The following is an 11,921-nucleotide window of genomic DNA, read 5'->3' on the forward strand; positions in this document are numbered from 1 at the left end:
GATAGCTTCCATTAGAGAAATATTTCTGAAGCACATCATCTAGTACTGGCTATATAGGACATATTTCAAATATAGCAAGCACAATTACTAAGGGCATGTTTGAGTATCCATTTGAGAGGCCTAAAAGTGCGTTTAACACTCTAAAAGTTCATTTGAATAAAAAAGTACCCGTTTGATAAAAAAAATTAAAAGTGCTTTTAAGGATCCAAAAATCCTAAAAATTGCCAAAACACATTTGGCAAAAGCTTGAAAATGAAGCTTTTGTCAAAAAACACTTTTTAACTTAAAAACTTTATTTCTCAAACACAATTCAAAACATGCTCAAGTTCATTGTGACATTTGACTAACATATGGTAAAAGTATTTTTATTACATAAACAATTGCATGAAGTAAAACTAAGAGCATGTTTAAAATTGCGTCGGGAAGTAGAGTTTTTATAGTCAAAAAGAACTTTTTAGAAAAAAAAATTATTTTTAAATTTTTCCTAAAAGTGAATTTTGATCATTTTTGAATAAAAAAGTCAAAGTACTTTTAAAACTTTTTACCAAACATGACAGCTTTTTTTTTGCATAACTTTCTAGATATTAAAAGTACCTTTTACCCTCTTTAATGTAATTTCAAACCCTATAAGTCTGTTTGGTAAAAAAAAAAAACACACATCTAAGTTTTTTGCTCTAAAAAAGTTTAAAATTGCATTTTGAAAAAAGTTTGAAAATGAGGTTTCTTTTTTAAAGTTTGAATTATATTTCCTAATTCAAACCCAATTAAACTCTAAAATGTAAAGTTTGAAAACTTTAGCCCATAGCTTGATAAGATTAAGTTGGTTGTACCTCCTTCAATTACCCCCACCCTGTCCCGGGGGAAAGATAAAAGCAAGAGGTTGCCTCCTTTCTTAACCACTAAAAGGAAACAAAGCTATTAAAGAATGAAAGAAGGAAAAATGGCATTTATGATACAAAATTGACAAGACAAGCTTTGTTAAGGTTTAAAAGTTACGAAATTTCTTGCATTGAGAAGATGTACATGTTAGCTAACACTTCTACTGTTAAAAGTGTCAAACTTCTAGAGAGAGAGAGAAAAAAGAAGAAGAAGAAGGAATTCTTTACTTATAGGAAAAGAAGTGCAAATACTAGAAATACCCCTAAGAGCTACATTGTGCTTATTAACTTGATTTATCTACAATACAAAGATCCCTATTTATAGGGTAATGTCTAAATACAAGTATAGTAATCAAATCCCTTTGATTTGATTACAATCATAATATATGATTATAATCAACCTATAAATAAAGAATATTTCAATATCAACCTAATTATGGAATATATGAGAAATATTATATATTTTTCATATATTCTAACAGCAACTAGGAGTTTATCTACCAAAAAATAGTAATAAGTAAAAAAGCAATGCACCTGAACCAAAAAGGTTAAAGCAACGGAAGGTGCTCTGATGTGCTTGCAGCGATTACAACAAGTAAAAATATTTTTACAATCCACAACCTCTCTAATTTAAGTATTTAAATTAATACAGACTCTGGAGCAAACGACACTCGTGTCTTTTCATAATTGACATTGAAAAGGACATTTATTGGAAGGACAAATTGCATATAAAACGAAGCTTCATGGGATCATTCCAGTTTTCATAGTGTAAAAAGTTTGTAAGAAGGTGAGGATGAGCAGGGTAACAGCTGCTACTGTGGAAAGACCAGCCCATGGAGTGTTGAAATACCTGCGCACAAGTAGTGCGCGCCATCTAGGCCATCTCTTTTGACAATGTTCATTTAATTCCCTGCAAAGAGCTACGTAATTGCAGTTATTCACACAAGTGGTGTGGTAAAGCTTGTTGAAGAATTGGACCGCATCCTCTGGATCCAAGCAGATAGAAAGGATATTTCTTTCACGAAGTATCTCCACGTCCTTAGTAGTGTCAATGAGGTTGTCCAGGAGTATGGCATAGGAAGTGATCCAATCATCGCTGTTGGGGTAGCATTGCTCAAAGCTGATGAGATTCTTCATAAATGTTTCTGTGGTCTCATGAATTCTTATTTGAGGAATTTCGAGGATGCCATTTCTAAATTTTATGTCAAACATATTTGCAGAATTACTCTCTCTGAATTTGATTCCAGCTTCTAGGAGACGCGTAGCAGAAGGTACGGGTTCCCATCTGTATGGCTTTTTCGATCCTAATTCGTTATCTACTCCCATTGATGAAACCATCAATTTTTTAAACAGGTCAGGAATATGTTTGATGGCTTGAGGTGGATCAGATATCGTGAACGAGAATACGTTACGAAAGAATTCAATGGCAAGTTGAATTAGGGTCTCCCCGCATCTAGGGCCGATGCTCATGCTGAACAAACGCTCAAGTAGCTTCCAAGGTACTTGGTTTTCTAGCAATATCAAGTCATGGTCTAGAACTTCAAGCATACTCGGCGTGCTAAAAATAGGGTCATTTCCTACTTCTCCCCCCCTCTTACCACAAGCAACTATCAATTACCAAAATTTTCACAAATTCTTCTGAGCTATAATGAATGGGTCCAGCATAACATTCACGAACCATTCCCTCCAAAGCTTTGATGTATTTGATCATATGTCCCATAAGTGTATTTGGAGACCTTGATTTTTTGAGAAGGCTTTGTAAATATTTTGCTTTAATTGTTTCTGTAGCTTTCAAAATTGGGTTACCATGATGGAGAGGCCCAATCGAAAATGCATCGGGAGTATAAACTTTTTCATTTTGCCTGTAGAGTGCGAATGGAGTTTTGAAGATGCAACGATTATGTGACATGAACAAATCCTGAAACATCATTTCTTCTATAGAAGATACCAAGGGTTTAACATCAATTGTATGAGTTTCTTCTCCTTGAACTATATCCATATTTTGTTTTTCTTCCATCTTCTCTCTTGACATCCTAAAGTTGTTTCTTCGTGAATGACCAAAACAAATGAGAAAAATAAAGAAAGGAAATACTTTAGGCACAATTCTCTTAAAAATGGATAGAGGAAAATATCAACCTATAAGAATATGAGAGTGACATTTTCCCAAACAAGAGCATGAGTTTTTGAGACTAACAAAAATAAGGTTTTCTAAGCTCATGGTAGCCTATGGTATAGGGTCTATTTTGCCCTTAATATGAATGAGACGAATGTAAATATTATCTTCTTTACTTTTGAAATGAAAAATGCTTTGATTTTGTTAATAAAAAATAGGAGAAACTTTATTTAACTTCATGAATTTTCATCACTTTTACAATTATTCTCCCAAAGTTCAGAAACTTTTAATTTAGTGTATCGAATTACTAATTTTTTGCAATGTCACCATTATGTTAGGTTTTTCTATTAAATCCTGTCAAAATTCTCAAAATACCCAATTTTTTTATTAAAAAAAGTTGCAAAGAGATAAAGTACGTGTTAGTATTTTTACAAATTCCGTTAAATTCTGACCAACACCTGAATCTTTATAATTTATTTATTTATTTATTTTTTTCAAAAAACAAAATGTGGGGTATTCTAGTAATTTTGATACTCCTCCGTTATGATTTATCGGAAAAGCCTAACGGTTGGGTGACATTGCAAAAAATTAAAAGTTTAATACACTAAATTGAGAGTTTTTGAATTTTAAGAGAGTAATTATAAAAGTGATGAAAATTTAGAAAGATTAAGTGAAGTTTCCGGTAAAAAATATGGCATGGCTACTTTAAGTGGAACCAAATCAAAGCAAAAATACGTGGCATTAAAATCACATACCAAATATCAATTGCAACTTCTTACCTGTTCCACTGCTGAGATTGATGTTTTGGTTCCTATAGTGAAGTTCCAGCCTACCTTAACGATATATCCTGCAAGAAAAGTTCATATAAACCCATCAAAAGAAATATCAAAATGCTTTTTGTTCTTTTTTTGCCTGTTAAAATTCTTTCTTCCGGAATGATCAAAAGAAAGAAAAGAAAGGAAAGGAACACAAAACAAAACAAAATAAAAGATAACTTTAGGCACAATTCTCTTAAATCTTTGTTTTTGATTCGTAAACTGAAGTTCTAGGCCGCCTTCAACACCCTGCAATAAAAGTTCATACTCTTTTCGCTCGTATTTAAATGAAATTATTATAAGTGGATTTTTCAGATAACGTAAGTTCTACACTATAATCCAGTTTTAGACACCAAAATGAGTAACTCTTATCTGATTTAAAAGAAAAAAAAATCACTTAGACTCCTGAATTGCCATGCGTTTTGAGAAGGACTTCCTTAAATTTCAAAAACTCTTAATTTCACTCCCTGAACTTTTAATTTGATGCATTGTACTCCCTTCGTCAATTTTCAGAGTTAAACGGAAGTTAAACATGATTAAATGACCTTTATACCCATGATTTTTTTTTAATAAAATTCTAAATTTACCCTTGTGACGCAATTGTTTTTTTTTTTTTTAACAAAAATCAAGGGTGTTTTAGTATTTTTGTCAATTTTTGTTAAAGTTAACGCTGAAAATTAACAGAAGGAGTCTTTTGTGAAGTCTATAAAAAATATAAAAAGTAAGAAAAATAAAAAAAGAAGGGAAAGATAAACTCTTAAAAGGATTAAATAGCATAATAAACAGGGAGTTATAATATATATAGATGCTTAAACTAATGAAACATGTTTAATGAGTATACAGGGTTTATTTGCAAAGCACAAACGAGTGAGCTTCATAAATCATATTGATGCATATTGAAGATGAAAATAGAAATTAGATTCAGTGACGAACTTGGAGAAAAAACACTATAGCCATGAAAATAGATAAGGAGATAAAAGGATCCCCATACCTCAATCTTTGTTCCCAGGAAAGTAGGCAACTAAATGACCATAGTCATGAGTCAAGGTCCGTTTTGCAGTACTAGTTTGGAGCAAGTGCTCCCTTTTTATTGATGGAAATGGAAGTAGGGCCAACTAGCCATACCATGCATGTGCGAACAGCTCAGCATATATATTAACAGGGGCGGAACAACGTAACCGGTTGGGGGAGTAGAGTAGTGTGCCCCCAAACTTTTTTAAAACTCCTTCAAAATACTGTTATGGTGTGTTCGCAAAGGACTCGAAAAAGAAGAAAAAACTAGTATTCCTCTTTAAATCAATTCTAAGATTCTTATTTTTCATATCACATTAATCACTTTTTATTACTATTTAAATAAAAAATTATTACCAAACATTTTTTTTTTCCACATCATTCAAATCTGCTATATTTTCCAAGTCCTTTAGCAAACACACCCTTAAGTCCACTATTACCCCCTTATATTTCACTTGTTATTCCTCTAAATTACTATTTCACCCCCTTAAAGTGTTTTTTTTTTTTTTTTGCTTATTATATTAGATTTATCCACTAGAGGCAAGGCTGTACTTCTTGTGCAGCATGAAAAATAGTTGTCTTTTGCTTATTATATTTGAATAAGACTGCAATTTTTCTCACTGCACAAGGCTGCACTTCTTTGTATAGTGTCAAAAGACTTGTGAAAAATGTAACTTAAAAGACTTCTTGTTTATTTTATTTTTCTACCAATAATAGTAAAATGGCTAGTTAAGAGGATAAAATCTAATTTTTCACACCTTTCTTATTTCAGGGGCAAATTTAGCACAAGGATCGGAGGCTTAAGTCCCCCAAAAATTTAAACATTCATTTATAATTATATTTTTTTATAGTTACAAACATTCATGTAAAGCAGTAAGTCAAGTTAGAGTAATATTATAGGCCCAAGATGTTAAGATAATAGCCCAAAACCGACTTTCCATCCCAATCTTCGAGTCGCTATTGATGCAATATGTTAGCGCTCTAACATAGGAAAATGCAAGTGGTGCCAATTACCATGCCCCACGCACGCATGTGCGAAGAAGTTCAGGAAAATGCATACAATATTAACATAGGAAAATGCAAGTGGTGCCAATTATCATGCCCCATGCACGCATGTGCGAAAAAGTTCAGCAAAATGAAAGAAAAACGAAACAAGGAAAGTTTTTTTATTACAATTTTCATACAATGATACAAAACTATGTGGGGAAAGTCCACACACCTCTATCAAACTATCATCTAATTAATAATGTCATCTCAAACTTTCAATTGTAACAATGTCCACCCCAAACTACCAAAACATTGTCAATATTGTTCCCCCCAATGACCAAACTACCCTTAGTAAAATAAAAACAAGAAACACTAAAACTTCTAGAAAAAAACCTATATATATATAATTCAAGTGGTGGCCAAATTTAAAAATTAAAAAAAAAAAATCCTTTTTTATAAGAAAAAAATTAAAAATTTCAATTTCTTTTTATGAAAATTGAAAATTATATATTTTTTTGTAATTTTTTTAAAATAAAAATTTCCGTTTTTTTTAAAAAATTAATTATTATTATTATTTTTAATTTATAAGGTTATTTTTGTCTTATTGAGAAATATATAAGGGTATTTTTATCTTTTTATTAGCTTTGTCCCTTGTGGGAGACATTGACAATGTTTTGATAGTTTTGAGGCTACTATCACAAAAAGTTTTGAAACATTGTTAATGGTGGTTTGAGGGGGGTACTTTTTTAAATAGTAAAATAATTAAGAGTGTATGATTAACATGTCAACTACTTATAATTATATTGACAAACCATATTTTTTGTTTAATCATTTTACTAATTATAGACAGCCATATCATTAAATAAAAGGACACATTGTGTTATCTATATATATTGAGAGACACATTGTAGTATCCTATCGAAATATCATGTTACCAAACAAAACCGTCAGTCAATTTTGAGGTTCGACTATGGAAGCATCTAAGCAAGTATTTGCGAGGTGTTACGTAGATTGCAGCATCAAACAAGAAAGCTAACAATCAGCATCTAATTAGACCACAAGTGACTGCTAATTAATAACATTTTACAAGAAGTGAGCAGTCTCTCTTAACTTCATTAATCTTCTTCAAAGTGAGGACTTGGAGTTGTCAATTGTAATATATGCATCGATTGTGGTCTTGACCGGCCGACCCAGTTATAATCACGTGAAGACTTGTAGTTGGACCAAAAAAGTGATAAGGCTAGAAATAAGCATAGAATCCTTATAAACTAGCATCAAGCACACAATAGATGGTCTAGTAATCATCAAAAATGGTGAACAGAGTGTTGGTTATTGAAAGCAATATGATAGCAAATATAATGAATGTATGATTATGCATTGCAGTAGCTAATTGGTTTGAATCCTAGATTTTATCGTCTTTCACCCCTTCTCATACCAAGGCTAAATACTAGAGTCTGTCTTAGTGTCCGTTTGATTTGGAAGCTGTTACTTCTTACCATATAAATCTTGTTGGTTTTTTAGACCAGTAGTCATTATTCCCCAATCCGCTGCTAGCCATTACTCCCAACTTTTTGTTTATGTATTACTAGTTTGCGAATTGATATCCATTACTACCCAGTCTTAGTGATAACTCTATTTTGTTAGTTATTTAATTTGAGCAACTCCAGCAGTTCTTGTAAATTAGTTTGTTTTAGCTAAATTTAGTTACTATGCCTTATTTTCTTACTCCAACAATCATTGTAAAATAAAAATTTTCTCAACAATTGCTACAGTAAACTTTCAATTAATCTTATAAGTAATATTTTCTCTTTCTTTCTATTTTTTTAATCTTTTCTCTTTCCACTCTCTCTCTTTTTATGGGAGAAGAAAATGAAACCATAAAATAAATAAATAATAATAATACTAAAATATAATATTTAATTAGAGCATTTCTAGGAGAATAGACAAATCTTTTTTAATAGTTAGATTTAATTATTATTAGCATTTTTTCCTTTCCAGAATAGCCAATTTGTAGTTTTTCCTTCTAATATGAATAGTGAATAGGCTCACACTATAAACTTTGTTTATTAAAATTTTTCCCTCCCTTTCTTTTACTCTCTCTCTCCTCCTCTTTCTTTTATACTGTCTCTCACACAAAATAATATTTAAAGAAAATAAGGAGTACAATAGAAAATCTATTGGAGTGTATATGAAAAAAATGAGTAGCTAAATTAAAAATGTGTACTTTTTCAGAAGCTATTTAAAGCTATTTAGCCTCTTTTTGCGGGTGATGCTCTTAGAGTAGAAGGTTAAAATAGATGTTCTGTTGGAGTATGTAGTGAAAAACTAGTAGCTAAAATGAAAAAGAAAAAAAAATAAATAAAAAATTGTATTTTGAGTAAAAACCCTTGCTAGAGATGCTCTTCATGTGTAGTTATTCAAAACAAATAGTTAGTACACAACAACAAACAATGTAGTCATGAAGAGCAATGTCATTCCCTGTAAGTACTTCCCTACTTACTCTTTTAACGTGGATTCTTACTTCCTGCATATAATTACATCCATACAAAACAATATATATATATTATTTGAGATGATCGCTTATAATAGTTCTAAAATCAAGATCGATGTTTAATCGCGGAAACAAGCCGAAGCCATGGTGACATACCAAAATAATTCCTAAATCAAGTAAAACTAAGTCTGTTTGGTAATATATATATATATATATATATATATATATATATAAAATTATATTTCCTAATGCAATCCCAAATAAACTCCAAATCTAATGCAGTTTGAAGACTAGCCCACAGGTAGGTAAAAGTACGTTGGTTTCTTTCATAACCACTAAAGAGGAAACAAAGCTATTAAAGAATGAAAGAAGGAAAAATGACATTTATGATCGAAAATTGACAAGACAAGCGCTTTGCACCCTATTAGGACATGAGATCACAAGCCTTATAACTTGCTATATGATAAGTGCCAACTGTTGCATATTTGGACCCCTTTATTTACATTAGTTAATAGTTTAGCTATGTCATTTAATATTTTGTGTGAGTTTAGTGTTTTTAGTATTTTGTAGGTCATTAAAGAAAACTACAGCTTTAAAGAGAAAAATGCAAAGTTTGGAAGAAAGCGTATTTTGAGAAGACCTAGATGATGTGGTTAAGTTTAACCAAATCCAAGAGAAAGGTTAAATCAGATTAAATTGGATAAAACATCAGATTGGATAAGATTTCGGATCGGATTCAAATTCAGATTTTGTACACGTCTTAGTATTTTGACCATAACTTTCCGTTCAAATATCAGATCGAAGTGATTCAAATGGCATTGGAAAGCTAACTCAAAATAATATAATTCACTATGAAATAGGATTTTCCTAATTTGGACGGGTACTAAGCCAAAATCACCCCGCAATAAAAGGTCACAAATCTGGACGAATCCTATTCCGATTTCAGATTTCTATTTTGACTGGAAGACAGACCTTCGAATTATCTAGGTTTAATAGGGCTTCTAGGACTTCCCTAAGCTTATAAATAGACTTCTTTGCGTTCAAGAAAAGATACACAAGTCTAGAGAGCAAAATTCTACAGTTTTTCTCTTTAGTTTAGTTTTTCTTTAGGTTTAGGTTTAGGTTTAGGTTTAAATTTTATTTTTATGTGGAGCTAAATTCCCAACTAAGGTTGGGGATGAAGCCCCACCGATGAATAACGACATCACTTTTATGTAAGTCTTTATTTATCCGATTTTATTGAGTTTTATATTTTAATTGTTTTACTTCTAATCAATGTGTGGAACGATTCTTGGATATCTCTTGTGATTCAAGGATACATGTAATGATTTGAGATAATTTCATATGATTGATTGTTTGGTTTTTAACTCATAAAAATTAGATATCCCTTGTGATTTGTTCTACGGAAACATCTGGTGTTTTAATTGAATTTAGATTCATTTTGTGATTTTGTCAATGAATGGATACTTGAGATGGTTTTGATTAGTTCTTTGAAGCATAGTAAAACATACATAAGATTTATATTGTGAGAATTCCGGAAAAATATTGATGAACATGGAGTATGTTGTTATGATTCGGTGAGTGTGGATTCCTAAACTTTAGTCTTTTATCTCTTAGTTTATTTTAATTAGTTTATGTTTGTCTTTTAATTTCAAAACCAAATTCAAAATCAAAAACCTTTTGGAACTAGATTAGGATTTAATTAGTTCAGATTTAAATTGCTCTTTCAAAAATATAATTCTCTATGGGTTTGACCTTGTAGTTGCAATCCATTATATTGCAAACGATTCGTGCACTTGTCAGTTAAATAAATTTGCACAACACTATACATTCTACCAACGATGCCCAATAAGAGCTGTCACCCCCTGGCAAAGAATGGTTAGATAATCTGAGAGTCTCTTGATCAACCAGCATCTTGTCTTGATCAACTGGCGTCTCAGCTCACCATCTCGGCTCGGCCACCCTCGATGTACAGGAAGTAGTCAGGTCTCCTTGTACCTGTCTAGTATTGTACGAATTGCAGCCCAGGCATTTATGTGCCACAACAGGGAATGGGGTGTGAGAGTTTGCTCCACAATCATTGCAGAGAATCCAGACCTGATTTTCATACAAAACCTCAACAATAGAGATGTATGACACAGTTGCCATTAATGAATCAAACAGTTGCTTACTTACCATCTTATTCCGGTATATTTCAGGCATTGGAGTTTGAGGCAATCTGCATTAAAAGTTAAAAAGTATAAAGAACATCAGGACATCAGGACATGAGGCACAATATTATTAGCATAAGCTCATTTTTGTTTGGAAAACAAGAATTTGGAGAAAACTTCTATTTACCACTTGATCAAGCTTTGCCCACATAAGGTACATATCACAAATGGACTTCGAGCAGATGGGGCATGAGTACCTGCAAGATAAAGGAATTGATTCTCCCTAGTTGAATTCGCACGAAGAGGAGTTGAAAAACAAATAGGTACATCAAACCAAGAGTAAATTCTAAATCAGTAAAGTCCAAAATCATACAAGGAGGAAGATTATGCCATTTTTACTTCAAGAGTAAGTTGTGTGTTATGTTCTTATTACTGCTATAATTTTGTTTCAGGTAAACAAGAAATAAGTGCTTACCGAAAATGTTTCTTCATCTCTTCCACACATTCATGATGTATTGTGTGCCCACAACGTAAGATTGTAATCCCTTTCAGCGTATCAAATAAAAACTGCAAACCAAAACAGCAGTTATCCTGCTGATAATTTAAAAAATGCTTCTTCGTATTTCATTTTTATCAAATATCAATGCTTTACATTACCTCAAAGCAAACAGGCCAATCATGGTGCATTGCTCTTTCCACACAATGATGTGCATCTTCCATTAACTTAGAAATGCAACATTCTGATCAGACAAAAATTACAAGGTAGTTATAATGAGAGGAAGACGAAAAAGAGCAGTGAATGGTCAAGAAACAGCCAATCCAATCCCTCACTTACCACATTTTGTGCAGTGGAAGAAATTTTCCTTGCCTCCAGTTCTGTTAATTATATTAAGAGGAATAGCATTTGTGAAAATGATGGAAGCAGATGATAATTTTTAGCTATTAAAAAAATTAAAGAAATGGTAAAAAACGTAAATGAATAATGAAAATTACCTATAGATTCCACATTCATCACAACGGTATTGGTTCTTTGAAGTCTAAAAGAGGAACAAACATGGAATTTTGCAAACCAGAATACAAAAGCACAACTAAGGAAAGGTGCATTTGACACCCTCTTCGTTCTCTTCTTTTTTTTTATTTTTTTATTTTTTTTTATTTTTAGTGGATCCAACTCAACTTTGAAACTTATATCATCATCAAAGAACTTGCATATCGCACAGAAGTACTTCCCCATGCAAACACCGCAACTAATGCAATACTGTTGAACCTGATTAGTATGCAAGACAACAAGGTGAATACCCACCAAAACTTTCTAAAAAATTGACCTAAAATTTTTAATTTGTACTTTCATGTTCAGGGAACTTACATGCGGTTCTGTACTGCATAGGGAGCAGATGACCTGAAATTCGAAGAAAACATGGACAATTTAGAGAAGTGAAAGTAGCAACATAATAGACCATATCCACAAGAAGTGAG

This window comes from Corylus avellana, chromosome ca10, assembly GCF_901000735.1.
Source record: "Corylus avellana chromosome ca10, CavTom2PMs-1.0".
Classification (NCBI taxonomy): Eukaryota; Viridiplantae; Streptophyta; class Magnoliopsida; order Fagales; family Betulaceae; genus Corylus; species Corylus avellana.